The following is a 6,200-nucleotide window of genomic DNA, read 5'->3' as shown; positions in this document are numbered from 1 at the left end:
CAACTGACAGTTAGCATGCAAGCTAGCTTGGCACTAACTGCACAATGAGTTAACAGTTCATTCATGAGATGTATTTGTACTATCAATTCATATCTGTCTGCAAGCCATTCCTTGTTTGTGGAGCCGTTTCTATAGAGGGTTTTCACCGACGTCACGTTCTGGGCGGTAACCTGGATGCGCGGCCATATTGTAGGCACTCGGTGTAAACAACTGAATGGAGTAATGGAGTATTGTGCACTTTGGATACTTTAATACAGTATGTCTAAACAACAGAAAAGCTTATCAAAACGCGTCCAAGATGCAAAGGCATGGAAGGACTTGGACCACAAAAAAAAGAAGAAATTTGAGAAATTACGGTTTACTGGCGGTGCAGATCCCTACAAGTTGGTTCCCTCTTCTTGGATCCATGGCGACCCGGTGATTCTTCCTTCAGTTGCATATCCCGATATAGTCAACTACCTGGTTTTCTCGCCGAGCCCATACACAGGCTTATAACCAGATGGTGTGTGGAGGGAGACGCAGTACCAAGTCATTAACGACCGTTGTGTTGTTAAGGCCGAAGTAAGTAATGCAATAACGTCTTTAATCAACCTAACCTTAACTGTATGATATCATTGCGATACTCAAGGTGTAGCCAAGTGACTCTCAATAGTTTTTTTTTTTCATTTCAAAGACCGAACAAGACAGATTTTTCCCTCGTAGATCCTGGTTGAGCTTTGCCAACCACAAGCGCCTCCTTTCCTCTGATAACTTCTGGCATTCCTCTCCCTGGTTTTTAATAACTTTTGGAAGTCGATAATATTCCAAATGTTTTTCTCGGCCTGACCTATTGGTATAACCTAAAACACGGCAATAATTAACCATTTTCCTTGACGCCGTTCGGGATCTACTTCAGTGCCTGTGCTTTGTTGTGATGCGGAGTACCTCCAATATGGCGAATTCTGGTCTGATGACGCGTCGTGAAAACTCTCTATATCGAGGCTACATAAAACTGGATGGTACAACACAGCTTATATTCTACAACAGCTCTGTTTTAGATTGTGTGTGTTAATTATTGTGCAACAAAGGAGAATTTGTCAGTACCAGTACTACTTGGCACATGAAGTTAGTTATACACAAAGTATGAAACAGAAATAAGCAGTTGGGCCTGCTGTCTAATGTTTGATTATATGAGAAGTACTGCAAACACTATTTTAATTATATGGTATCTGTGTATTGACTTACCTTTGCTCCTCACCTGCCTCCTGGTCTTCAGGCAAAATATTCTGCACAGGATCTCATGTGCAATTATACTTCCTGGTTGTACCATGTATGAGGAGCAGCGGGGGTGTGAAGGTCTGCCTTATCAAAGGTGTTTTTTTCCCCCTTAAACTGATGGTTACATACATATTTGGTCTGTTATGTCTTATTCATTTATGGGCAAAATTCTCTAAAAAATGTATTGTTTTGGCCAAAGTGTGTTTATATGTACTTTATGAATATAGTGAAATCCCCTACTGTTGGTTTAGGCCACAATAATTGATTACCTGTAAGGTATGTAAGGAGGTGTAGGTTGGTGCTGCTGTTCATGTTGTTAGGAGCTTGTTTTGGTGGAACATTTGCACCCCGTAAAAAAAACACCACATGCAATATTAAATGAAGTTAACTGTTCACACAATACAGTAATGTTAGCTATTTGAATTAGCTGGATACATGGTTAAACTTAATTTGCTCTTACCAGTGTATCACTGTGTGTATTTTGTCCATAGCAGTCCCCATCAAACGGTCCCAAAACGTCCCAGTTAGAGAGTAAATGCTGTAATCACATTCTTTACAATCATTAACCGAACAAACCAAGCAGGCCTGCCTTGTTGAACGATCCAAATTTTGTTCACAACTTGCCATTTTCAGCGTGAAGCTTGCTAGCTTGAATTTAGTTGTGTTTCCTCTAGTGAACGTAGTTTGACAACAGCAACACACAGAAAGCGGAAGGTGGGGGACATCTCACCATGTCAGGCAATTATCTTGGAAACGTACTTCCGTTGACCCAGACTAAAACAAACAAACATACATGACCCTTTATGGACAAATGTGCCACTCGCTAGGCTATGGCTTTTGCTTCAAACTGGATCAACATGATCGCTGCTCTGGAGCTCTACATTTCTCTTTAGTTATCCACAGAATGGAAATGTTTACAGAAGGTTTCTAAATGAAACTTAGATGAGAAATAGTGCATTAGGTTGATGCATCCCTTTCACACCTACTTTGTTTGGTCCGGATTTTCTGACTTTTTAGTTTGATCCGAACCAATGTTACAGGTGTGAAACTCCACTGGACTCCGGTCTGGACCAAACAGCCAAACCTTGGTCAGTTGGAACGTGGTCTCGGTCCAGATCAAACTGAGTTTGTTTCCATTTTCTGCAACTTTCTACTTTTACTCCTCTACATTTATTTATTAACTTTAGTTTTTGCAGATTCAGATTAATAATACTATATATAAATTAACTAATACATTTTATCATCGGATATGATAAGACTTTATTGATCCTCTGAAGTGAATTCACAAGTTACCCAGTAGTATATAAAGTAGTTTAAATTAGTCCCGCACTTTTACCAGCTGCAACTAAAAAGAGATGAAAACATTAATGCATCAATAATTTAAATCCAATAATATAACATGAATTATTCTCAAATGGGCAATTCTGTATAATGAGTACTTTTACTTTTGGTACTTATATTCTGATGGTTATACTTTTGTATCTTTACAATTTTGAATGCAGGGCTTTTATTTGTAACGGAGTGTTTCTACACCTGGGTATTTCTTCTTTTACCTAAGTAAAAGATCTAAGTACTTCTTCCACGGCTCCTAATAACTCTACAGAATAAATCTTTGGTTTCAAAATTAACTTTAAATAAAGGAAGGAGAGGGAGAGGGAGAGGAAAAGTCGAAGTGGCAGAGAAGTACAAGTGAAAACAATGTGGCACTGCAGGGTACAATATGTCTCCAACTGCTTACTGAGGTTTACCAGGGCAGCTTAACATCCCTGAGAATCCCTCTCACACAGAGACAGAAACAAGCTGAGAGGTGTGAGAGAGGCGGAAGAAGTGAAAGTGAAAATCCTTGTGCCAGAACATGGTCACTACACTTCTTACTCTATCCTGACCTTTGATGCTTTGTTTACTGTTATACTTACTAACTAAATACTTTGTATTTTCATTCAGTCTCTGTCTACTTTTTAACTGAGAAATTATGGGCTGACAGACTCATCGATAGAAAAACCAAAGACATCATGTCATTGCACCTGTTCATTTGTGTGACCTTGTGTTTGAGATTAGAAGAGACAGCAGTTGCGCTTCAGTGGACAATCATCAGTGATTACTGCAACAACTATTAACGTTTGGTGTGTGTGTGTGTGTGTGTGTGTGTGTGTGTGTGTGTGTGTGCATGCGCACACAAGCGTGTTAAGATATATCAAGAGAGAAGTAGGCCAACGCTGCTGTTTCCACAATAGTGAAAGTACAAAAGTGAAGAAAAGGAAACAAGAGAAAACAATAAAATTCTGCCCGCTGCACGGTGAGGCAGACTGAGAATATGTGCATAACAAACCAATTAGACCTCATCACAGCTGCACGGGAGTAAAAAGGCATCAGTGCATGAAATAGTCTATTATGATAAGAATTAAAATAGTCTACCAAGATCAGATGTAGAATAGTGTGGAGTGATAAGAACAGCCAGAATGTGAATGTGGTACATGATCCCATCCTCTGATATGTCCCCCAGGTTTCACAGTGAAGCCCATTTAAAAGTGTTAAAACACAGCTTTGATCACATTATTGGGGAAGAAAGGCATAACTCCTACTGTTTAGTAAGTTTGTGCTATTTTCACTTCACCAAGAAGTGGGAACACAATCTGAACATATCCTCATAACTTAACTAAGTAGGTTGTTCCAAAAATGAGCCATTTGGACGCTCCAAAGATGACCTACAGTATATGAGTGTTTTCTGATCAGAATTCTACATTTCATCAAATCCTAAAATACTAGCCTCAAACGGTGAAAAGAAGGTCAGCTGTAGACTGACTGGATTCTTTCAAACCACTTCTGCAACATTATCCACTTATCTGCTGTTGATCTTTATGTCCAGTATGTTTCAAACACTCATGTATTCACCAAAAAATCCTTAAATATAATACTTCTAGTTGAGCTCCAAAGCTATGAGGAAGGCAGAGTTTACCGCCCGCTTCCTGGGAGCCAGGCCGTATTGCTGGGCCCACTGGAAGGAAGGGAATCATGGAAGAACCACAACCACGACTGAGCGAGGCAGACGATGTCAGACCGTGTGGTCAAATTAAAGGTTTTCTAAAGGGAGTCTGGCAGCTACAGATCTTTCAAGGCAGTTACACACCAACCAGACGGCCGACCGTTGGCAGAAAAGGCAGTTGGACTGATCAGTCTCCCCGAGTTGGTCAAAAAAGTGCCTCGGAACACACCAAAGCGACGAGACGTAATACCGCTCCATAACAGCAGGCGGCGCTAACCTTATTGTCGCAGATTAGGACGAACGCATCACATGGTTCTGGATGCTGCTTCCAGACTCTGGATTTTTCGAATGGCCATTACCAGTGACTCATTCAGATTACGATCTCATATTGTACTAAAATAGTTCACCGAAACGTGTTTCTGAAACCATTTTAAGCGAGAAATAGGCCATGCAGTTGCTGAATCTGTCTTCATTTCAGATCGACAAAGGTCAGTTTAAAAGATTTCCGTCAGATTCATCCCGCTTGCCATTTCCGGGTGAGTCCCGACTGCCCTGTCTCCGACTGAGCATGTCTGGTCGGCCAAAATGAAGGCCGACAGCTCCTCCAACGGACGACGGCACGGAACACACCGAACAGACTTGAGTCACTGACCTTGCCAGACTGTCCAACGGCCAATTATCGGCCCGGTGTGTAACTGCTTTAAGACACCCCTGCATAAGTCAGTGCCCCACGTGGGCCACCCTAGTCAAAAAAAGTCTCGACACACCATATTTTTTCTGGCTCTGGCACAGAAAACCCAACTACAAAGCTTTGATTGGCTCAGTTGTTCTTCCAACCAGGGAAACAGAGTAGACGCTGCATCATACCTATTTGAAATGCTGAAAAAATCTGATATGTAAATGCCGATTCAGAACCACGCTTAGAACCCCGGCACAATCAGATGCTTTGTGCGCTCGCAAATCCACCTCATCCTCTTCCTTTTGCTGCACTACAAGAACAACTTCCTTCATTGACACCACACATGGCATACATTGTTTTAAGCAGTTTGAACAAACAACCAATGTAGATGTTTGTATAGTCTCAAACAGAAGCAAAGAGAAGAAAGGGAGAGCTGTTGCATAATACGCACTGACATCGTATCACTGTTATACTGAAAATCTGTGTGAGAGACACACATTAGATATGTGTGTGTGATAGATGGCCTCTCTGGCTCTGACAGATGCTGTAGAATCACTCAGCCGTGCCAGCCCGGCTGGTTACCGGGGGCAACCCTGTAAATCTGACATTATGTGCTGTTGACAGGAGAAACGGTTGTTATCATAACCCACAGTGAGTTACAGGAAACACACACATCTTTCAAGTTTTCAGTGTGACAGGAATATAGCATTACACACACACAGATAGACTGAAAGTGAGAGTATGAATGTGGTATTTGGAGATAATTTGGATTTACAGCTGAGCTGTATAGGAAGTGTGTGATGTGTGATGTGTGTGCGTGTGTGTGTGTGTGTGTGTGTGTGCGTGCATGTGTGCGTGTGTGTGTTTGGGGTCGGAGGGAACAATGTCTATATGTTTTATATCTCAGGAAGAGGGATGTGATAGAGTGAAGTGATGAGTGTGGGAAACCTCGCGATGAGCAGGTCACAGGAAACAAGATATCTTACCTGGCCCTGTCTAATCCTCACCATGAAATGATCCCGACACACACACACACACACACACACACATGCTCCTATGTCATGATTATACTTTTAAAACCAAAATATAGCCTCTTCCTCCTTTCTTCATCTTCTTTCTTTCTCTTGCTCTTTTTCCCTCTTTCCTTCTCCGTCTGTCGCTCTCCGTCTGGGTGTTCCAGTAGTAATGATGTGTGCTGTGGGAGCAGCAGGAATGGCCATTACCATCCATGGATCAGTGGCAGAGGCCTGCACACAGTGGACTCAGATGAGAGAGCGAGAG

This window comes from Sander lucioperca, chromosome 4, assembly GCF_008315115.2.
Source record: "Sander lucioperca isolate FBNREF2018 chromosome 4, SLUC_FBN_1.2, whole genome shotgun sequence".
Lineage (NCBI taxonomy): Eukaryota > Metazoa > Chordata > Actinopteri > Perciformes > Percidae > Sander > Sander lucioperca.
The sequence above is the reverse complement of the archived record's forward strand: the minus strand, read 5'-3'. Positions refer to the sequence as shown.